Genomic DNA, 22,865 nt, shown 5'->3' with positions numbered 1-22,865 from the left:
ATCACACAGCAGGTAAATGGCAGGGCTGGAGTTAAAATCCTGGACCTCTAACTCCCAGACCTGTACTCTTTCCACTAGGCCATGCTGCTTCCCCATAATGGGGTAAATATAGCAACAAACAGTAAATCAAAACAATAATCAACTAATGGTATTCCTTTAGTGCCTTTCTTTAGTTTGCAGAACACTGAACTAAGCACTTGAGAGAGTATAAGGAGGAAACAAGGTCGGCTCTCAAGGGACTTGCAATCTAATGGCAGAGACTGAAAGACACAAGTCATTTACAATTAGTGGCTACAGGAGAAATAATAATGCTTCAAATGCTGATAGCAGGCTCTGGCTGGTTAAAGAGATAAATACATTCTTACAAATAATGGAAATGAAAATGCACACGAGTCAGCCAGCCATATTTACTGAGTGTCCACTGTGTGTAAATCACTGTACTAAGCATTTGGGAGAGTACAATACAACACAATAACAGACACATTCCTTGCCCACAACGAACTTACAGTCCGGGGGCTAAGGTGGGGGAGACAGATGTTAATATAGATAAATAAATTACGGGTATGTACATAAGTGCCATGGTGTTAAGGAAAAGAGTTAAAGCAGTACTTAGCATGATGGTCAGATCCAAACACAATAACAGCAAAAGCTGCAGTATATCACTACTATTTCCCAACTGAGTATTCTTTCCCAGCATTTAGAACAGTGCTCTGTTCAGAGTAAACTACTATTATTATTATTACTAGTACTGAAAGGAGCTGAAAGCTCTCAGGTTCTGCACCGTTCCTTCCGTGGCCAGGTCTAGTCTAAGAAGTCACAACCACCACAATGTTCTGATAATTGTTAGAGGGGCTTTTGCTCATCCCACTTCTACAGAAGTGGTCTTCATCCATATGAAGTGGATGGACACCAAAAAACCAATGGAGAGAAAGCCTCAGGCAATGTCGTCACAGGCCCAGGAGTCTTCAGAAACCAGGCAAATCTTTTTGTTTGTTTTTTTAAATGGTATTTGTTAAGTGTTTACGATGTTCCAGGCATACATATACATATACGCTAATCAGGTTGGGCACAGTCCCTGAAGCAGCATGGCTTAGCGGAAAGAGCACAGGCTTGGGAGTCAGAGGTCATGGGTTCTAATCCCAGCTCTGCCACGTGTCAGCTGTGTGACTTTGGGCAAGTTACTTAACTTCTCTGTCCCTCAGTTACCTCATTTGTAAAATGGGGATAAAGACTGTGAGCCCCACGTGGGACAACCTGATTACCTTGTATCTAACCCAACACTTAGAACAGTGTGTGGCACATAATGATAATCATAATAATGATGGTATTTGTTCAGCGTTTACTATGTGCCAAGCACCACTCTAAGCTCTGGGGTAGATACAAGGTAATCATGTTGTCCCAAGTGGGGCTCACAGTCTTAATCTCCATTTTACAGATGAGGTAACTGAGGTACAGATAATTTAAGTAACTTGCCCAAAGTCACACAGCTGACAAGTGGCAGAGCCCAGGTCCTTCTGACTCCCAGGCCTGTTCTGTATCCACTAAGCCATGCTACTTCCAGTAATGGGGAAAGGTAGAATCAAACTGCACCATCTCTAGGAACCTGCTTTCAATCAAGAAGAATATTTAGCCAATCCAGAGTCAAATATGATGATGCTGTCTTACAGCAAAAACACCTTCTCTACACCTGCTCACTGGAATGTGTTTTTGCATTTCCGGGCTGAAGTGAAAGTAATGGAACTGGGTGTAAATCCTTCATGGTTATCTGCTTAACAGTTCAGAGTCTGCTATATCTTTTAGTGGTAAATTCAGTGAAATATTTTCCACCTGCTCTCATGCTTGCTGCACAAAGATGTAGACAACCAATTATTCAATAGGATTCATTATAGGGATTGTAGCCTTCATATCAATATATGGTTAAAATATATTTCCCTGTCCTCAAGGATCTTCTAATTTTATTCATCCCTCCTTTTCCTTTTGACTTAAGGATGAGAAAATGCCTACTGGATGAATCTACACTGGTGATGTACAATAAAGAGTTGAGAAAATATCTGGAGAATATGATCAGTGTAAGCACATTGAATTAGGCCCCAAAAGGAGACCTATTTACTGAATTATTTAGGTAATTCAAGTTCTCCATTTCACTTTGCTTATATGACCCAGCCACTGATACAGAGACAGTATTCCAATTTGAAGATGGGATAAAGATTTTCTGATTTATAGTACTATACCCATTTTTGGATAGTTTATATCTGCCAGGGTTACATCTACATACCACACTTTAAATTCATTATGAAATGACACGGACAACGTAGTATGATAAAAATCCACACACTAAGCATGCCTTGTTTAATTTGTCAAAAATGCTTGAACCGTTGAGTGGATCTAATGAAGTTCAATGCATTTACAAGTACAGCTTTTATCTATTCCGAACTGCTGACAACTCCGTGTTATTTCATAGCACTGAGCTTTTGAAAAAAATGTGTTATGACAAGTTAGGAAACAAAGAGAGAGGAGCTACTCCTTTGGGGTTGCCTACTGGGACGGAGGTTGATTGCTTTGTGCGTGCACTGGAAAAAGGCACCGATGGGGTCTGAGGGTGTGAAAGAGGAGTGTCACCCTCCTGTCTAAATAATTACTCTCAAGAGACTCCCGGGACTAGGGCTCAATAAATCCTATGGTATTTCCCCAGAATGAACCCATCGATGATCCCTTCGCAATTTTTCTTGGATAGAAGTAGGGCCAGATAGCCTCCTCCTGCTATGGGATGTATAGATTAATCAGTGCAATTTATTGAGCACTAAAAGTGTGCAGAGCATTGTATCAAGCACTAGAATGCTTCAGTACAATATAGTTGATAGAAAGGATCCCCTCCCATAAAGAGCTTACAAATAAATGGCAGATAGCTGAAATGGCAGGGTATAAATACATAAATGCTGTGGGGCTGAGGGTGGGGTGAATATCAAGTACTTAAGGGGTACAGAGCCAAGGGCTTTGTAGAAAGGAGAGGGAGTGGGGAAAATGAGGGCTTATTTGGTGTAGGCCTTTTGGAGGAGATATGATTTTAAGAGGGTTTTGAAGGTGGGGAGAGTGATGGTTAGTCAGATATTAAGGTGGAGGGAGTTCCAGGACAGAAGAAGTACTTGGTAAGGGGTTGGCAGTGAAACGGATGAGATCAAGGTTGGCTCTAGGGAAGTGGAGTGTGTGGGTGGGTTGGTATCTCAGACTGCATCCCTCTGCCTGAGCAGAATACAACCCAGCAACCTCTCACACCCTAAAGGAGGGGAGGACAGGTTAGCAGTGATTGGCCCTGGAAGAGGGTACTGCTAAACTCACCAAGTAGAGAGATAAAGCAGTGTTCCTCTCTAAAAAGCAGAAATCCAACAGCCTATATCTTCAAAGAAGCAAGGAGCTCAGATTCTATAACTGGGTTTTCTTTAGGCAAATTGCCCTCGAAAGTCACTTACCTACAATAATTATCCTAGAAGCCAGCCCACAGGTAAAATAGCATTGCAAATCCCTCTGTTTTCTATCTCATGAATACTATATACAACATCACCCTTTGTAATTGGAAATAACCTCAAGAATTCAGGGTTTGTCTGGTCAGATAATGAACTATCGACTGTTTCAAAATTACATAATAATTATGGGTCTTTTGAAAGGGTTTTTCCTCTTTCTACATGTCTCTCTGTCCCTGTTTTGTTCTCACCTCCTTGGCTACAGCTGAATTTCTCTCTCCAAACAAGGAAAGCACACAATCAAGGCTATATTATCATATTATACCCCTGATGGCTTAACTTAAAAATGGTACTTACTGCTTGAAAGAACAGAGTTGCCTGGAGCTCTTTAGCAAGCTAGTGGACAAAGATAATGGTGAACTCTGAGTTTAATAATCCACAAAATTGAGAAGGAAAAAAGTTCATGTCCTTGCAGTGCAGACATATTTCTCTAAGAAAACAGATTACAGAAAATGTTGACTTCCAATCCCTTGCCTGGATATTGGAAGAAAATCCATTCCATTCCAACAATGATATGGGTTTGGGTATATATAGGAGGGTCGAATCAAGGGACTTGGTTTTCAAAAGACCAGGACTATACTATATTCTGAAGACGTTTGACCTGTCGAAGTCAGTCAGTCAATCATGTTTATTGAGTGCTTACTGTGTGCAAAGCACTGTACTAAGTGCTTGGGAGAGTGCAATATGAGTACAGTATAACAGACCCATTCCCTGCCCACAATCAGTTTACAGTCTAGAGGGAGAGACAGACATTAATATAAATAAAACTACAGATATGTACACAAGTGCTGAGGGGCTGGGTGGGGAGATGAATAAAAGGAGCAAGTCAGGGTGATAAAAAAGGGAGTAGAAGAAAAGGAAAAGAGGGCTTAGTCAGGGAAGGCCTCTTAGAGGAGATGTGCCTTCAATAAAGCTTTGAAGGAGGGGAGAGTAATTGTCTGCTGAACATAAAGAAGGAGAGAATTCCAGGCCAGAGGCAGGAGCTGGGTGAGAGGTTGCCAGTGAGATAGATAAGATCGAGGTACAATAAGACATTTAACATTAGAGGAGCAAAGTGTGTGGGCTGGGTTGTAGTAGGAAACATCTTCATTCATGAAGCTGTAGGCATTGTTCCTTTTAAGTTGGTTCCAACATTCATTCCTTTTCTCAGAAATTCCAATGCATTGTGGTATATTTTCAGCTACTTAAGATGACTGGTACAACAGTCAGGGATCTTCTTACACTTACCCACTCATTTATATTATGGTACTTTATAATTTTGAATATCGACTTTGTTCCTTTGTGTGGTGCCTGGTCACAAAAGCATCTGGCAGGCAGTAGAAGACAGACCAATCTGACATATCACTTAGATCTGGGGCGACTTTCTTAAGCAGAAGTTTTGGGAAGACAGTTATAAAAGGGATAAATAAAACCAGTACTCTAGAATAATATACAGCCAGTACTATATACATCAGGGAAGAAGAAGCATGGCCTAGTGTAAAGATCATTGTCCTGGGAGTCAGAAGTCATATTTCTAATCCCATCTTTGCCATTTCATTCATTCAATCATATTTATTAAGCAGTTACTGTGCGCAGAGCACTGTAGTAAGTGCCTGGAAAGTACAATTCAGCAACAGAGACAATCTTTGTCTGCTGTATACCCTTGGGCAAGTCACTTAACTTCTCTGTGCTTCAGTTTCCCCATCTGTAAAATAGGGATGAAATGCCTGTTCTCCCTCACATTTATCCCCATATGGAACAATCAGTTGGTTACCTAACTACTTGTTTTGTTGTCTGTCTCCCCCTGGGTTTAGACTGGGATTCCGTTGCTGGGCAGGGATTGTCTCTAACTCTTGCCGAACTGTACATTCCAAGTGCTTAGTACAGTGCTCTGCACAAAGTGCTTAATAAATACTATTGAATGAATGATCATATCTAATGAGCACTAGATGTGTGAAGAGCACTGTACTAAACTCTTGGGAGAGCACTCTATAACAGAGTTAGTAGACATGTTCCCTGCCCACAGGGAGCTTACAGGCTAGAGGGGGAGACAGACATTATGAATGAATACATTATGGATATGTACATAAGTGTACATAATAAATACCATAATTATTAAGTGCTGTTGGGCTAACAGAGGGGTGAATAAAAGGTGCAAATCTAAATGCTCATTAACAGAAACAGGGAGTGCCTGCCCAGATTACCTTGTATCTACCCAGAGTTTAGTAAAGAGCTCGACACCTAAGGAAGCACTTAACAAATGTCTCAAATATTATTGTTAAGAAAGGGGAAATCTTCGCAAGCACGCTATTCAGAAGAGAGCATCAGTCTGTCAGGGAAGACCTCCTGGAGGAGATATAATTTCTATAGGGTTTTCAAGATGGGGAGAATGCTGGTTTGTCAGACGAGGGAGAGGAAGTTCCAGGCAGGAAGCTTGGGAGTGTTCCACCTGATAAATAACTCCTTGACTGGAACTTTGGAAACTCCTAATGTGGAGGCTTCAAATTCTCAATGTGCGCTGGATGGTTTTTGCTCTCTCTTGAACTGCTTCAGTTGACATTTTATTCAAGTTTCCCTAGACAGCATTAGGGCATCTCTCTGCTCAATGCTGCTGTCTGATATGACAGTCAGAGCCTGCCAACCATGCACTCAGCTTCCCTGAACAGAGGACTCACCGAAGAGGTCAGTGGATACCTGAACAGGTATCAAAATGTATATATTTCAAATGAAATGGCTATTGCAGTAGAGAAATCCCCAAACAATCCCCCTAACTCCCCTTTGTTGATTTCTGCTAAAATGGTTCTGGTGAGACTAAGGAAGGTGGGATAATGAAAGGAGGTGATCATGAAAACCTTTTCAGAGATTTAGTGCACAACACTGTTTGCATTTTCAAGTGAGATTAGCTATTGATTGGTGGACAGAAACATCTTTTCGCTCTCCTGTTTTGGTTGTAATAGTGAGGAAATTCAAGAAAAGTATTCATTGATTGCTCAGATATAGGCCCATGTGTCTCTTTCTTAGCTAGACCCTTTGCTTTTCTGGAAATGTTAGCTTTTGGCCTGAGACTGAGGCTTTCAGCATGTGAAATGTCTGTGCTTGCAGCTGATATAAAAATCGAAAGAGCAAATGAGATATGATTTATAAAGGGAAGGAAAACATGTACCTAGGAAATCAAATATAATTACTGCACGTTTGTCCCCATATTATTTTCAAGTCTGCAAGGAGGCTGAAATAAAACCGGCCTAAAGATTGTGGTGTTAGTTGACTGCTTCTACACAAAGGGTGGCAGAGAAGAAATGGAATATTGGGTATCTGGACATCAAGGAGGGACAAATGGACGTTTTATGCTAAAAAAAAAAAAAGTCCCAGATCTTTGATTGCTGGTTTGGAGTTGTGTGGAAGGATCCAATTTCTTGTAAGGGTTGTCCTAGAGATCAAAGCTATGGAAATTCTGAGCAACCTGAAGCTGGACAGCTCTTTAAGATCCTTTTCCTTGATCTTTTCCTGGCCTAGGGTGGTCAGTCAGTCAATCACATTTACTGAGCACTTACTGTGTGCAAAGCACTCTGTTAAGTGCTTGGGAGAGTGAAATATAACAATATAACAGACCCATTCCCTGTCCACAATGAGCTTCTAAGAATAGAGTGGGAGACAGACATTAATATAAAGACTGCCTGAGCACAGGCCTAGGAGCCAGAGGACCTGGGTTGTCATTCCAGCTCCACCACATATCTGCTATGTGACCTTGGTCAAGTCATTTAACTTATCTGTGCCTTTGTTTCCTCATCTGTAAAATGGCCATCCAATCCCTGTTCTCCCTCCCACTTATACTGCGAGCTCCTTTTGGGTCAGGGACTCTATCCAACATGGTCACCTCATATCTACCCCAGGGTTTAGAACAGTACTTGACTCATAGTAAGTGCTTAGCAAATACCTCAGTTGCCACAGTTACTCTCCTGTTTCCATTCTTCTGTCTTTGACTGGGTATTGAGGACCTTCCCCCTCATTGCTGGAGTGGCTGAAACCGGGATAAGTGCCCAGAAAGACCCTTAATGATGGCAGGATGAATGGTGGAAGGATCTGGGTCAGTGCCCTGCCTGTAAGTGACCCTGAAAAACAAGCATGAAATAAATGTATGTTGTGTTTGGGAGCTGGAGCCCAGGGAGAATCAGCATTGGAGATTTCTCTAGATGCATTGGAAGAACACTTCAAGTGCTGGAGACAGACATCAATAGGTGAAAAATATTCCATGGATTCCCGAGGAAACAGGCCCCATTTTGGGTCAAAAAGGTAGTTTTATTTCAAGAAGTGATGATACAGTGTTCTATTCTGCTGCTTTCTGAGCTCAGCTATTGTCTACTCTACATGACAATAGTGCATCTGATTCTGCACCATTCAAACAATGTTCAGTTGGTTGCAGACCCCACAATTCTCTCTCTGTTGCTCTATCTCTGTCACTCAATTCTCCCAGTTCCAATTCTCAATGTGGCTGTTGATTGGCTAGTTTGGCAGAGGTCATGCCCACCCCATAACTCAAAGGAGAGCATTCCCATTCAAAAGCCTTCCCTTCTAGTGTTTCCACTGAAGGCCCTTAAGAGTGTCAACCTGAACCCAGTGCCAGGGAGATCCTCTTTACAGATAATCAGAGGAATAGAGCTAGGAGAAAGAAGGGGAAAGAATGGAGAATGGAGGGAGGGAGGAAGGAATGATGTGTTAGAAGGGGAAGCGGAATGGCCTAGTGGAAAGAGCATAGGCCTAGGAGTCAGAGGACCTGGGCTCTTATGCCAGCTCTGCCAAATGCTTGCTGTGTGACCTTGGGAAAGTCACTTAACTTCTCCATGCCTCTACTCTCCTGTTCTCCCTCCTTAGACTGCAGGTCCCATGTGGAACATGGACTGTATCCAACCTAATTCACTTGCCTTGACCCCAGTGCTTAGAAAAGTGTTTGCAACATTTAGTAAGCACTTAAATACTATTAAAAAAAGATGAACAAAATAATAATAATAATAATAATGTTGGTATTTGTTAAACGCTTACTATGTGCAGAGCACTGTTCTAAGCACTGGGAGAGATAGAGGGTAATCAGGTTGTCCCACGTGAGGCTCACAGTTATTCCTCATTTTACAGATGAGGGAACTGAGGCACAGAAAAGTTAAGTGACTTGCCCACAGTCACACGGCTGACAAGTGGCAGATCCAGGATTCGAACCCATGACTCTGGCTCCCAAGCCTGGGCTCTTTCCACTGAACCACGCAGAAGGAGGAGATGCAGAAGGAAGGGCAAAAAGAGAGGAGAGGCTTCTAAGCTTTTCATTAGCTGGGAAGCTCTCTGAGTCAGTGATTGTGTCGACTAGCTGTATTGTACACCCCCAAGTGTTTAGCACAGTGCTCTGCATAAAGTAAGCTCTCAATAAATACCATTGATTAACTAAGAAAATAAAAGTTCAGAGGCAGACAAAGGATTCAGCAGCAGCAGGAAGAAGGAAGAACAGTAAGTGGAGTAGGAAAGAAGATTAGGAGAACCAAACCCCCTTGTTTTTTAATGGTATTTATTAAGTGTTTATAATATGCCAGGCACTTTACTAAGTGTTGCAGCATATACCAGGTTATCAGGTGGGATACAGTCCCTATTCCACATGAGGCTCACAGACTAAACTGGAGGATTCTATCCCTATTTTAAAGGTGAGGTAACAGAGGCACAGGGAAGTGAAGTGACGCCCGATATCACACAGCAGACAAGTGGCTGAACAGTGAATGATAAAAATGAGGGTGTTGATTTGTGCTCTAAGAGAACGTAGTTTGGGTTTGGAGACCAAATGGAGCTTGACGATTAGAAAATCGGAGGGGGTTCAAGAGATCGGAGGTCTCTGGGGGTGCAACGGGACAGATATGTGGGGAGTGAGTGTGTGGGAGAGAAGCCAGGTAAGGGGTTTGAGAGAGAACAAATGGTCTAGGTTGCATATTAAACATCTGTTATCCTCTTAATCATGAAAATTATACACACAAATGTTGCAGTATAAAATACTCTAGTGAACAGTTGTTGTAAACAGCTGTCCAAATACCTAAAGTGGATTACTTTCATTAACAAGGTTTAGAAAGACTGTGCTTTCAAGAACATTAAATGCTCTTAATCTGTATCATCCCTAGTAAAATTTAATCTATTTTAGAAGATGAAAATCTAGATGAAGGCTTGCCTTGATCTACCAGAACATTTTCAAGATGATGGACAGGAAAACATCCATCCAAGGATAAAATGATAGTCCTGAATTACTGCACCTGGCACCGATTCTGAGGTCACAATGACTCTTCCTTATGCTAAATAGAAGAAATGCCAGAATAAAGTCATAGCCTGGCTTCAGTTACGAATCTTAAATTAAGTGAGATATAAAATCTTTTGAAATGACTTGCACTATAATTTTAATTTGTACCACCTTATTTTTATCCAAAGCAGAGGAGATCTTATTTCATATCGTGAACATTACTTGATAGCTGGACTGTCTTTTAAATGAAGCTCTCCCTTCCTTGGGGGTTTAGCAGAGTTCCTCATTGATCTCATTTGTCAACAATCGTATGGAACCTCTTGATTAAGTTTTTGCCTCACTTTCTTTGGTTAATAAAGTAAATGGCACTCTTAGGCCACACAAGATTCATGTCATTTTGAAATGATCAAGTGTAAAGTCTGTCTTTCTGAAATGCTTTTAAAAATAACGTTTTATTATCGAAATGATAGACAAGTTTTTTTGGCCATAATAAAATATCTTGAGGAGTCTGGGAAAGGACGCTTAAAATGTAAAGAGTTTCAGTGATGTAGTTCTGCTGACATGAATAAAATTTCCAAATTTAGTTTCAGGTAGCAGAATACTGCAAAATTGATGCCTCGTTAATTAGACCGCACATTAGATACAAACAACATATCTTGGTAATGGAAATCTAAAGTCCAGGCACCCAAATCAAAATGTGTTTGAGGCTTCCACAGGCCCTTGATAGTCCCATTTAGGGGTCTCAGCATTTGGTCTTGGGGTACGGATTTCTTAAGGAATCTGGGTGACCAGTTCAAATCCCATGGAGAATGCAGAAGCTGATCTTGGTAATTTTGCAAACTGCTCCATCAGTGATAATCAATCAATCCTACTTATTGAGTGGTTAATGAATGCGGAACACTGAACCAAGCCCTAGGGTACATATGAGATAATCAGGCTGGACACAATCTAGGTCCCACATGGGGCCCACAGCTTTAATCCCTATTTTACAGATTAGGTAATTGACGCACAGAGATGTTAAGTGACTTGCCCAAGGTCACACAGCAGACAAGTGGTGGAGCTGGGATTAGAGTCCAGGTCCTGACTCCAGACCCATGCTTTTTCCACTAGGCCATGCTGCTTCTCTAAGTGATTATCACTTTTCTGGACACAATTTCCATAGTTTCAGATGGACCATCCAACAACCCTAACTCTTCCTCCTAGACATTTAGTATGGATGGCTCATCCCCACATTTCCCAAACCCTCTTACAAGAGCAAAAGTCAGCAAATACTACAGGATCTATGAATAGCAATATGACATGCAAAACCCAGAAATGAATGCTCTGCACATAGTAAGCACTTAACAAATACCAACATTATTATTACTATTATTATTACCCATAGTGTTATTGATGATCTAGATCGACTTGAGAAGGCTGGTTCTCCCTCCATGGCAACTTCCTTAAAGGAGGGTACCACGCTGCAGCTATATTGTGCTTAGTACAGTGCTCTGGAAGAAGTGAGCATTCAATGAACGCCATTGATTAATTGACTGATTATGATGAGTGGTGGGATGGCAAGTATGAAGTGAGGAAAACAAATCCTTTCCCAGTTTTTCCACAGGTGCTCAGGAGAAGAGCCTCTATTTATGGTGGCTTCACCCACTGTACTGAAGCTCCTTGCAGCTCCTGAAGTACCCAAAAGCCATGCAGAGCTGGAACGCTTAGGGCTCTCAGTTTTGGGGTTTTTTTTTTTGCATTTATGCCCCCCTAGGCCCGAGTGCCCCTCTTAGGATTGTACCTGGAGAGTTTCAAGTACTCTACCAGTCTCTACTATGGGAGGGAGAGTCAAGCAGAAGCATATCCATTCCATTCCTAACTTTGACAGTGACTTGCAAGTGGAAGGCAATCAGCTACAAGTCAAAACTCACCTGTGCTGAGCAGGAGCATCATGGGAGACAAGTTTACTGGGCAGAAGAAGACAAAGATAAACCACTTCCATATTTTGACCAAGAAAACTCTACAGATACACTCCCAGAACGATTGCAGATGGAGGTGGGGCATTCTGGGCCAGATGTGGCCACGGAGTCTGACTATAGGTCAGAGACGACTTGATAACATAAGACGAGACAAGACCAGAGTGCCACACTCCCCAATCCTTCTGGTATCACTATCAATCAATGGTATTTATCGGTTGACACAAGGTTGAGTGGGCAGTCACATGCAGAGGCTTGACCATTTGACAGTGGTTTTAAGAAGCACCATTAAAGAGACCGACAGTGTAGTCACTTAATAAAGGAATACAGGTTTAAATGATCGATTCAGTGTATCATCTAATTTCGAGAAGAGGTGGCTGAGAATTGTCAATGTCCATCTGCAAGTTCTTTGAGGAGTTCACAGGTGGGAGATTGAATTTATTCATTCAATCATATTTATTGGGTGCTGATTATACTAAGCGCTTGGGAGAGTACAATATAACAATAAACAGACATTCCCTACCCATAAGGAGCTTACAGTCTGTCTCCCACCTTTACAGACCTTTACAGAGATGAGAAGTAGCTTCATGGATATCATGAGAAGGGAGAAGATCAGTCAGTCAGTGGTATTCATTAACTGCTTCCTTTGGGCAATGCACTGGACTAAGCACTTGGAGAGTACAGTACCACAGAGTTGGCAGACATTTCCCTGCTCATAATGAGTTTACAATCTAGAGGGGGAGACAGACCTTAAAATAGATCATGGATATGTACATAAATGGTGTGTGTCTGAGGGTAGGGTGAATATCAAGTGCTTAAAGGTTATAGATCCAAGTGCAAAGGCAACATAGAAGGGAGGGGGAAGGGGAGATGACTTAGAACACCTTCATAGCTCTTCAGCCTTCTAGAGGGGAAAAGGGTCAGAACATACTTTTTAAAAATCAATTAATCAAACACACCCCCAAAGGTCTCAGAAACCACGACATTAAAAGCAGGAAATTGAGAAATCACTCTGTGGTGATTCATTCAATCACATTTATTAAGTACTTACAGCGGGCAGAGCACTGCACAGCAGAGGCCCCTTAGAGGGCAGCAAGAGTTTCACAGGGAACTCTGAAGTTCCCAGCTCCTCAGAATTCACTGTGTTGATGGGTAACTTTATGGAGATCAACAATTTGGTTGCTAGAATGCAGGGCAGAGGAGGCAGAGCTGGAGCTTGTGGACACATCTAGAAGATACAAACATAGCCAGTAAGAGGCTATCAAATTATAAGCTCTCCATCACTATCTTTTTCTTAGATGGACTGAAGGAGAAATATGTGCTTCTCTCAAGTTCTTTTTGATATTTTTGCACAAATAGTACCCTCCCCTAGACTGTGAGCTCATTGTGGACAGGGAATGTCACTGTTTACTGTTGTATTGTACTTCCCCAATTGCTTAGTACAGTGCTCTGCGCACAGTAATTGCTTAATACATTTGAATGAATGCTCTAAATTGGTAATATCATTTTTGGTGAAAAACTGGATGCGAAGGGATCAATCCAGGCAGGAGGCCATTTCCTTTGTGGAGACTGGTAGCGGAAGTGAAATGCACATTATCTCTCTAGACTCTAAGCTCATCATGGGCAGGAAATGGAACTGTTAACTGTTGTAGTGTAATCTCCCAAGTGCTTAGTACAGTGCTCTTGCACACACTAAGCTCTCAAATACAATTGACTGACTGTCAAGAATGCTTTAAGACCTAAACAGGTCAAGAACTAAGCATGCTCCAGTCTCTAACATGGAAGCCCACGTATTTAGAGCGATTCAAGTATTTTAGGCACTGAAGTAGCTAGCTAGGCTGGGCAAGTCCCAATTCCAGGGCATTGGGATTTTTTTTCCCAAAGTTTCCAGGTGTTTTACAATAATCTGGGATGCTTAGACAGCCTTTTAATAGCACATGATCACTATAATAGAAGTGATCACCATATCATTGCTAATGCCTTATAAATGTTATTATCCTAATCATCTAAGGCATCAAAGATTTTAAATTAGCCATAAATTTCCTCTTTGTCTTCTGTGGGTTATTAAAATTTTGTGACTCTCCAATGACTTCAGCTAATTCCATAAGTATTCTAGAATGTATCAGGGTCCACTGATTGTAAAACATTCAGCTGTCTAAAGTAATCTTCAGTCAGCGCCTTCCTTCTTCTAGTTGACTTCCTCTCTTTTCAGAGTTGCTGCATGTTCTGGTTTCCTTATTGCAACTGACCTTTTCCGTAAAGACTGAGGTAAAAGCATTAGAAGTCTCTACCTTTTTAGTGTCACCTCCTATTAGTATTCTTTTTCCATCTAGGAAAAAGATTACATTTTTCTTGGTTGGTTTTTTTTCGCCTAATATGTTTGAAGGATTTGATACATTGAAAAATATGATTCTCTCACATGCCTCTTGAAGGTGTGCCTAATTATTTTCTCTGTCCTGGTTTTATCCCTATCAGTTCTTACTATTCCTTTGCACTTCTCCTTGGTATTGTAATCTTGTTTCTAAGTCTTTAAACTTTTAAATTTCATCCTATTATGCTTTTCAGTTTACTCAATTGTATTGCCTTTCCTGCTTTGTTCTTTTTATCCTTTGGATTTGGGGAAGCATGACCTCGTGAAAAAACACCAGACGGAGAATCCCTGATAAAAAATGTTTCATCCTTTACACTGAGACAGAGGGAAGAACAAGGCTCAATGGGAGAAGCTGGGGCTCCTGAAAAGGTATCACCATGTGCCCAGGTTGTAGTTTTAGTCACAGAGGAAGAGGTCACCATGTTGACACTATTTTCTGGAAGAACTTTTTAATGTCATTTAAGTGCTTACTATGTGCCAAACACTGTTTTAAGCACTGGGGTAGATACAAGGTAATCACACTGGGCACAGTCCCCCTCCCACATGGGAGTCACAGTCACTCCCTACTTTACAGATAAGTGAGGCACTGAGAAGTGACTTGCCCAAGATTACACAGCAGACAAGTGGTAGAGCCAGGACTAGAACCTAAATGCAGACCAACAAGTTTCCCTGATTAATTCCCAGCACCCTAAATTGCATAAATCCATCAGCCCTCTTTAATACTTATGAACAAATTTATACCCATCCTCACCTCTTCTGTATTGGGTTTACTCAGTTTTACATCCAATTATCTACCTTGACTGCTCTATCTGGAAAATAGTTTGTCTCCTCTTTTTAGAATGTAAGCTTTCTTCTGGTATTTGTTAAGCACTTTCTGTGTGCCAGGCACTATTTATAGTACTTAATTAAGTGCTTACTATGTTCCAACCACTATACAAAGAGTTGGGGTATATGCAAATTAATCAGGTTGGACACATGCGTAGAGGATAGAGCACAGGCCTGGGAGTCAGAAGGACTTGGGTTCTAATCTGGAGACTGCCACTTGTCAGATGTATGACTTTGGGCAAGTTGCTTCACTTCTCTGGTCCTCAGTTCCCTCATCTGTAATATGGGGATTAGGACTATGAGCCCCATGGGGGACAGGGACTGTAACTAACCTGATTTGCTTGTATCCACCCCAGCACTTGGTACAGAGCCTGACACACAGTAAGCACTTAAATACCATTATTATTATTATTGTCCCACCTTGAGCTCACAGTCCTCATTTTTTCAGATGAGGTAACTGAGGCCCAGAGAAGTTAAGTGACTTGCCCAAGGTCACACAGAATTCATTTATTCAATCATATTTATTGAGCGCTTACTGTGTACAGAGCACTGTACTAAGCATTTACAAGTGGCAGACTTGGGATTAGAACCCAGGGCTTTCTGACTCCACGCCCATGCTCTATCCACAAGGCCATACTGCTTCTTTACTAGGAGCTAGTGTAGACACAAGAGAATTGGGTTGGACACAATTCCTGTACCACAAAGGACTCAATCTTAATACACAATTTATAGATGTGGTAACTGAGGCCCAGAAAATTTGAGTGACTTGCCCAAGATCAAACAGCAGGCAGTGGCAGAACTGGGAGTAGAACCCAGGTCCTGTCTCCCAGGCCCCTGCTCTTTCCACTAAGCCATGTTCTTCTTTGTCATTTCTTGTTTGGTACTTCCCAAAACCTTAATAGAGTGCATTACTTAAATTGGTGCTCAATAACAACTAAAACTACTCCTGAAAAAAAAAAGTGAGGTTTCTAGAAACCTGATTCTCAATATACAAGTTAAAGAACATCAATGGTATTAACGGAGCACAGAATATTGTATTAAGAGCTTTGGAAAGTTCAGTATAAGAGTTGATAGACTTGATCCCTACCCAAAAGGAGCTTCCAGTCTACAGGGGGAGACAATCAAATTAAAAGAAAATGTGCAACAGATGGTAGGATGCCAACATTAATCAAATGATAATAATGATATTTATTGAGTGGCTACTGCATACAAAACACCATTAAACCAAGAACCTGTATACAATGTACACTGTTAAAATGTTATGTGCTCCTGTCTGTGACACCTCAAGAGTGAATTAAGGCTTCACCCTCATTACCAGCTAGGAGAGCATCCTGAAGACAAAGAAACATATCAGTAATCTTCTCAACTCAGCTGCTACTATTCAAAACATGGAAAACCTTTCAATCTGCAGAGAATGACATTTGTCCCAAGTCCTGAAGTCACTGCAACAATGGTCAAACCCCTTAGAAAGGCAAAGCAGCTGGAACTGAAGCCTCTCTTGCTGAGATCAACAAGGCGAGGCAGATGGAGGTTGGCCATTTGAAGTCAAAACACCAGACTCAGCAACTGAAAGCTTGACTGTCCAGTATAAAACTATTCAATTGGATTTATTGAGTGCTTATTGTGAGCAGATCTCTGTATTAAGTGCTTGGGAGAGTATAACAGACATTCCCTGCCCACAACAAGATGAATAGTCACCCGGTGTGGAACCTACATTGCTTCTTCAACCACACACGTACCTGCAGGTGAATTTCACCCTCAGCAGAATTTTTTCCAAGCATGAAGAGTAACTATATGCAGCTAAAATCATTCATAAGGGTGGAATGGTGCAGATGACTCTCCCAATCTGTTTGTTCTGGGAGCTTTCATTCCTCCACCATAAGAGAGACTGTTGGCTCAGTGACAATGAGAATCACTTTCTGTGTCCTGTTATATGATTTAGCCATATGTCTCTGGTAGAGGAGGCAATATCATAGTTGTTGGGACAGTCACCTTGGAATCAATACCCCACCAACCATATGAAGCTGGTGAAAGAGAGGCAATTCTTGCTTCTGACATCTGAAGTTATCTTCAGTCTTCCCTGGGCCCTATTTGCTGCTCCATTAGCCATCTTGTCCCTCATATGGAGGTTATTTCTCTGGAGCTGAAATGAATTCTCTGGTCTCTGCTCTTTTTATCACTTGGAAATAATGTTGAAATCTCTTAGCAGCAATGTTTATTCTTTCTTTCCATTTTTCTTTCTTCCCCCCAACTCCCAGAAAAGCATTTAAGCCACTATTAGCATCCATCTTAATTCTTTACTAGACTTCTAGAAATTTTAGATTATTAATAATTGTGATATTTGTTAAGGGTTTACTAGGCACTATACTATGCGCTGGGGTGAATACAAGCAAATTGGGTTGGACACAGTTCCTGTCTCATGTGGCTCTCACTATCTCAATCCTTATTTTACAGATGAGGTAACTAAGACCCAGAGATATTAAGTGACTTGTCCAAGGTCACACAATAGATAAGTGGTAGAGCCAATATCAGAACCCATGACCTTCTGAGTCCTAGGCCTGGGCTCTGTCCACTACACCATGCTATTTCCCCAGATTATTTAACTCAGAACATATTTAGGGGATCAAATCTCCCTTTTGAGTAACCAAACTTCTAGTGATTGAGGAGTACACGTTACTATGTGCCTTTTGGCAATGATATAGTGGCTTGGAGACTTTGAACCTAAAGGCAAATCAGGGGTCATGAGCACTGATCATTTTTAAAATTGCTCAATCCAACTTTGCACCAACAAACTTTGCACCATGGAACTTTGAGAAATTGCAATTAATACTCTTGCTCTGAGCAAGCAACAGTAGTGTATACTGGGTCAGCTATTTAATCCTAAAAGTTCTTTCCTCAAATGATTTTAACTGCTCTGCCTAAATAAAAACTCATTTGATTTTGGAATAAAAGTTGGTGATTCCTAAATGATTTTAACTGATCAGCTTAAATTCAAACATTTAATTTTGGAATAAAATAGGTCAATAGGCAAAAATCACCCAGCCTTCTATTTCTGGAAAATCCCCAGGTCTCTCATTTCTCCATGAGAAAAATCTTGCAATGGGCACACCAAGAAGTAGGTCAAGGTTCACTTATATTCTTTTGACATTTGTTCTTCATCAGGTCAGTACACTGGGTAGACCTGGTTGATCCATTTGATCACATTTATTGGGTGTTGCTGTGTGTAAATCACTATATTAAGTGTTTGGGAGAGTATAGTATAACAACAGACACATTCCCTGCCCATAAACAGAATACAGGCTAGAGGGGGAGACAGACATTGATATGTTACAGATATGTACATAAGATAAGTACTGATATAACATCAGTCCTGGAGCACTTGACTCTCCCATACAGAAAGGAGGGATAGTATGGTCCTCAGAACATTTGAAGGGCAGGTGTTAGCACTATCCCACTTCGCCCTCCTCCCGTGCATGAAGGCAGGATGATTTCCCCTTCTTTAGGGCTCTAAGTCTCAGATATAAAACTATATTCTAAGAAATCTGAATTCATCAAAACAAAAATACATCTCTGTTAATCAGTGGTATTTACTGAATGTTCACTTTGTGCATGCAGAGCCCAACAACATACGTTGAGTGTTTATTGTGTGCAGAGCATGGTCCTATTGTGTGCAGGGTATTTTATTAGGTGCTTGGGAATATAAGCCAGAAGTGAAAGACACAAACCCGGGCCCCAGGTTGCTTGCAAACTACTTGAAGTGATAAGCAGGCATAAATTGGCAAATGTACAATAGACAAAAAGAGTAGGAGACAGGATACAAATGATAATAGCAAAAATAAGCCAATAGATGCCATGATACCAAATAAATAAAGCAAGATAGATTTTCAGGTTAAGGAGACAGGTGGTGGCCTTTTCAAGAAAATGTGAATTAGTGAAAGAAGATGTGAAAGAAGATTGTGCTTTGCCTCATTTTCTTTTGGTGTCTTTGTTGATCAACATGTGTTTTTTTTAAAAAAATGAAATCTAAATGATAAAAATAGAGAGGGGTCTGGGGGGAGGTTAAAAATAGGAAAAGTGTTTGTATGATAAAAACAGTATGCATTGATTTCAAATTTCCTGGAGAAGGGAAAACCAGTAGATAATGATCCTCCAGATAGTCTGCTCATAGAACTATACCAAAGTCTCTGAAAACCTGAGGGTTGTAATACTGCAGAAATCCACATTAAGGAAAACCTATGCTGGAGGAATCACCTCATGTGGTACCCTGTATCCAAAGGGGAATGTGATATCAGATGGAATATTCCCTTCCCAAAGGATTATGGTTATCACTTCAGAAACAGCCCTGACATCCCCCAATATTTCAGTAATGAGCAAAATAGCAGTTCACTTGAGGAAAGGTTTCTTGACCTTTTCCTCCTGTATATTGAAATGACCAAGTCAGGTCTAAACTGTCAAACTACTGGGGACTTGAAAAGGTCTGGAAAATTTTAGACCATTTCTATAGACTGTATCTAAGGTTCACGGGTTGTCTGGGCTGGTTCTTGAAAAAAAGTCATCTGAGGGGGCAAAAAGGCAACACATTGACTTTGCAGATCTCTCCCCTCAGTAGGAAAAGTAGTGTCCACTTGCTAGTAGGAGGAAGTATAGAATAAAAGAGTGGCACATTCCCGGCTCACAAACTTACACTCTACCTTGAAAGAGGAACATGAAAATATTTACAACTACGGTAGTTAAATAAGTACTAGAATGTGTGTTTATGTTGTGTATGTGTGTGCACGTTGATTGTGGATACAAGTAGGCTCATAATGCTAAAGTTGACTATTAGAATTTTTAGACTCAAGGTGGATGGAGACTCGTTGGGGAAGAATTGTTGTAGGAGGTGGACTTGGGTTATTATGTAGAGCTACGGTCTGATATGGGGAAGGAGGGAGTTCCAAGCCAGGGGAAGAGGATAAACAAGGGGAGAAAAGGGGAGAGACTAGCATGTTGTCCAGCTAGAAGGTTGGCTGAGGAGGAGTGAAGAGAGCAGGAATAATGAAGAGAATAGGTAGGTGAGGTGGGGCCAAACAGGAGAGAGACTTGAAGCCAGTTGTGAGGAGTTTAGTTTGATGTGGGCCACAAGAAGCCAGTGACATGAAGTCGGAAGATGTGGGCAGAGGAAAAACTTCAGGAAGATAAACCATGCAGCTGCGTTTCTTCTCATGAGGGCATATAGAATTCAATATTAGGCAGGGTGGCCAGTTTCAGTTGTGTCAAGGGCTGCCATGGAAAGATAGCTTTTTAGCCAATCCACTTAGAAGAGAATAGATTTTAAGGGGATGTAAAGTGAAAGTTGTATTTTGTTATTACAGCCATTATATATATTTTTATTCCACTTTAAGATAACCATCTGGATATTTTTCATTCCAATTTCATTAAAAAAAGCTAAAATTCTACTTGAATGATCCATTTGTCTTACATAGTCTATGTTCCATGTCTGACAACTTCCTTTGACAGTTATTATGCTTCCTATTAAAAATTGTTTTGTCTGAAAAAGAAATAATCAAGCTAAGCAGAGTTATATTGAAAGCTGAAGATATCTGCAAGCTTCTAGGTTCATTTAAATAATTTCACATTTCCAAATACCATTCCACTTAGCTTGCATATTTTATATTAATAGTCTTTATTTAGTACCCAACTGAATGCAGGCCACTTAAGGGGATGGTCTTTTTTAGTGAAGTATGTAACATGAAATTTTAAATGGAGCCTAGCAACATTAAAGAGCTAAATGGATGTTTATCAAGCCTCATCTATTAAGTATGCAAATACAACCATTTACCTTGAAATTCTGCTTTAGAATAGCCATATAAATTAATTTCTTTGCAATTGTTCTTCATAGGAAAGAGAATGTTATCATGAAAGGATGTGAACCATCAGAAAGGAACAACGGAAATGAAATGATAGATGACTGCTGATAATGTTACAACAGAATTTGATCTCTCTGGTACATTCAGTCAAAAGTACTAAGGAGTCTGGGTAAAAAGTCATTGTTTCATTTCACATCTTGCCTATTTGTCCATTTTGTTTGAAAAAAAATAATCAGCATCACTAAACATTTGTTCCCCCAAACCAATATCAACTGGAAGGAAAGCACACTCATTCTGCTCCATTATGATTCCCAAACTGCATTTTTTTAAATCTTGGAACTATAAGGAGCATCTGTTTTTAAATAACTAGCACTCAACTCTCAAGTGAAGCAACAGAGAATTAGGGAATTCAGGAATTAATCTTTTGCTCCTGCTAATGTGCGCAATCAGAAAACACACAGAGTGCCTATGGATCAAATTCAACTTAGTAGTCATTAAACTTTTCTTAAGAGCCACCTGAAATAGATATACACATATTGGATTCAGCAATGCCCCCACTAAGACTGAAGAAGGAAAGGGAGTCCCTCAGTGTCTTCCAGGGCGAGACAGGCTCCAAAACTCTTACCATGAAATTCCAGGAAGAAAGCATGGGATTTGGAGAGAGAAAACATTTATTTCTACTCTACACACTGTTCTGACTTTGGTCTATCTTTCTAGCCTGGAGTCCCATCCACATACCAGACTCAGAGTGCTCACAGCTACCCATTGTGAAACATCCTGTGGCAGTGGAAAGACTGTGGTGTTAGGAGTCTCAGGAGAACCTGTGCTCGAATCCCAGCTCTATGACCTTTGGCAAATTCCAAATTCAGAGCCTCAGCTCTTTCATCTGAAAAATGAGAATTCAAACCTCTTCTCCCTCCCCTTTAAATCATAAGCCCCAAATGGGACAGGGATTGTGTCCAACCTGTTTATCTTGTATCTACCCCAGTGCCTGGCAAAGAATTAGTGCTTGAGAAATATCACCTTTTACCAGATCTGTAGAATAGGAAAAGGGACAACAGTAGCACTCTACCTTGGCCAAATAGCCTCTTTTTCCAAGAAGGGTCCTTCTTTTGCATTGAGTTTTGGGATCTTAATCTGCCTTATTCTCAGGTTTTTTGTTCATGTTTTCGCTACTAGACACCTCCTAGTGGGAAATGGTGCATATTGGAGCTGAGGGATGACCTCCAACATCCATCTAAATGGGATGGCAACGCAAGGAGATGCCAAGTTCTCATTCAAGCACAAGGGGAGTAGCCACTCTTCTGGTTCCCAGAGACAACCTCTTCCAAAAGACTATCACTCTCCCCATTTTCAAAGCCCTACTAAAATCATATCTCCTCGAAGAGGCCTTCTCTGGCTGAACCTTTATATCCCCTATTGGCCTCCATTCGCCATAGCTCATGCAGTTGGATTTGTATCACTTAATGACCCCCAGCCCCACAGCTGTTCTGTGCATATCCTTTCATATTGCCATTTCCCTATCTGTAATTTAATGTCTCCCCTTCTAGACTACAAGCTCATTCATTCAATTGTATTTATTGAGCACTTGCTGTGTGCAAATCGCTGTACTAAGTGCTTGAAAGAGTACAATATAACAATAAACAGACTCATTCCCTAGCCACAATGAGCTCTCTGTGGGTAGGTGTTCTGTCTACCAATTGTATTGTATTCTCCCAAGCACTTACTACAGTGCTCTGCACACAGTAAATGCTCAGTTAACACCACTGATAGATTTATGAGGAAAGGCTTCAGCTGAGAACTTTTATAATTTAAGAAGGTAGCATAAGTGTATTTGTTAAATGCTTAGTGCAGTGATTGGCACAGTACTGTGGTAGGTAACAAGATCAAACAGTCCCTATTTCCACATGAGACTCGCAGTCTAAGAAGGAGAGAGAACAGGTATTGAATCTCCATTTTACGGATGAAGAAATGGAGGCTTGGAGATGTTAAATAGACTTACCCAAAGCCACAGCAGGCAAGTGGCAGAGCTGGTATTAGAACCTAGGTCCTTTGAATCATTCATTCATTGTCATATTTATTGAGCCCTTACTGTGTGCAGAGCACTGTACT

The sequence above is a fragment of the Ornithorhynchus anatinus genome, chromosome 10, assembly GCF_004115215.2.
Source record: "Ornithorhynchus anatinus isolate Pmale09 chromosome 10, mOrnAna1.pri.v4, whole genome shotgun sequence".
NCBI classification, from domain to species: domain Eukaryota; kingdom Metazoa; phylum Chordata; class Mammalia; order Monotremata; family Ornithorhynchidae; genus Ornithorhynchus; species Ornithorhynchus anatinus.
This window is presented reverse-complemented; position numbering follows the sequence as displayed.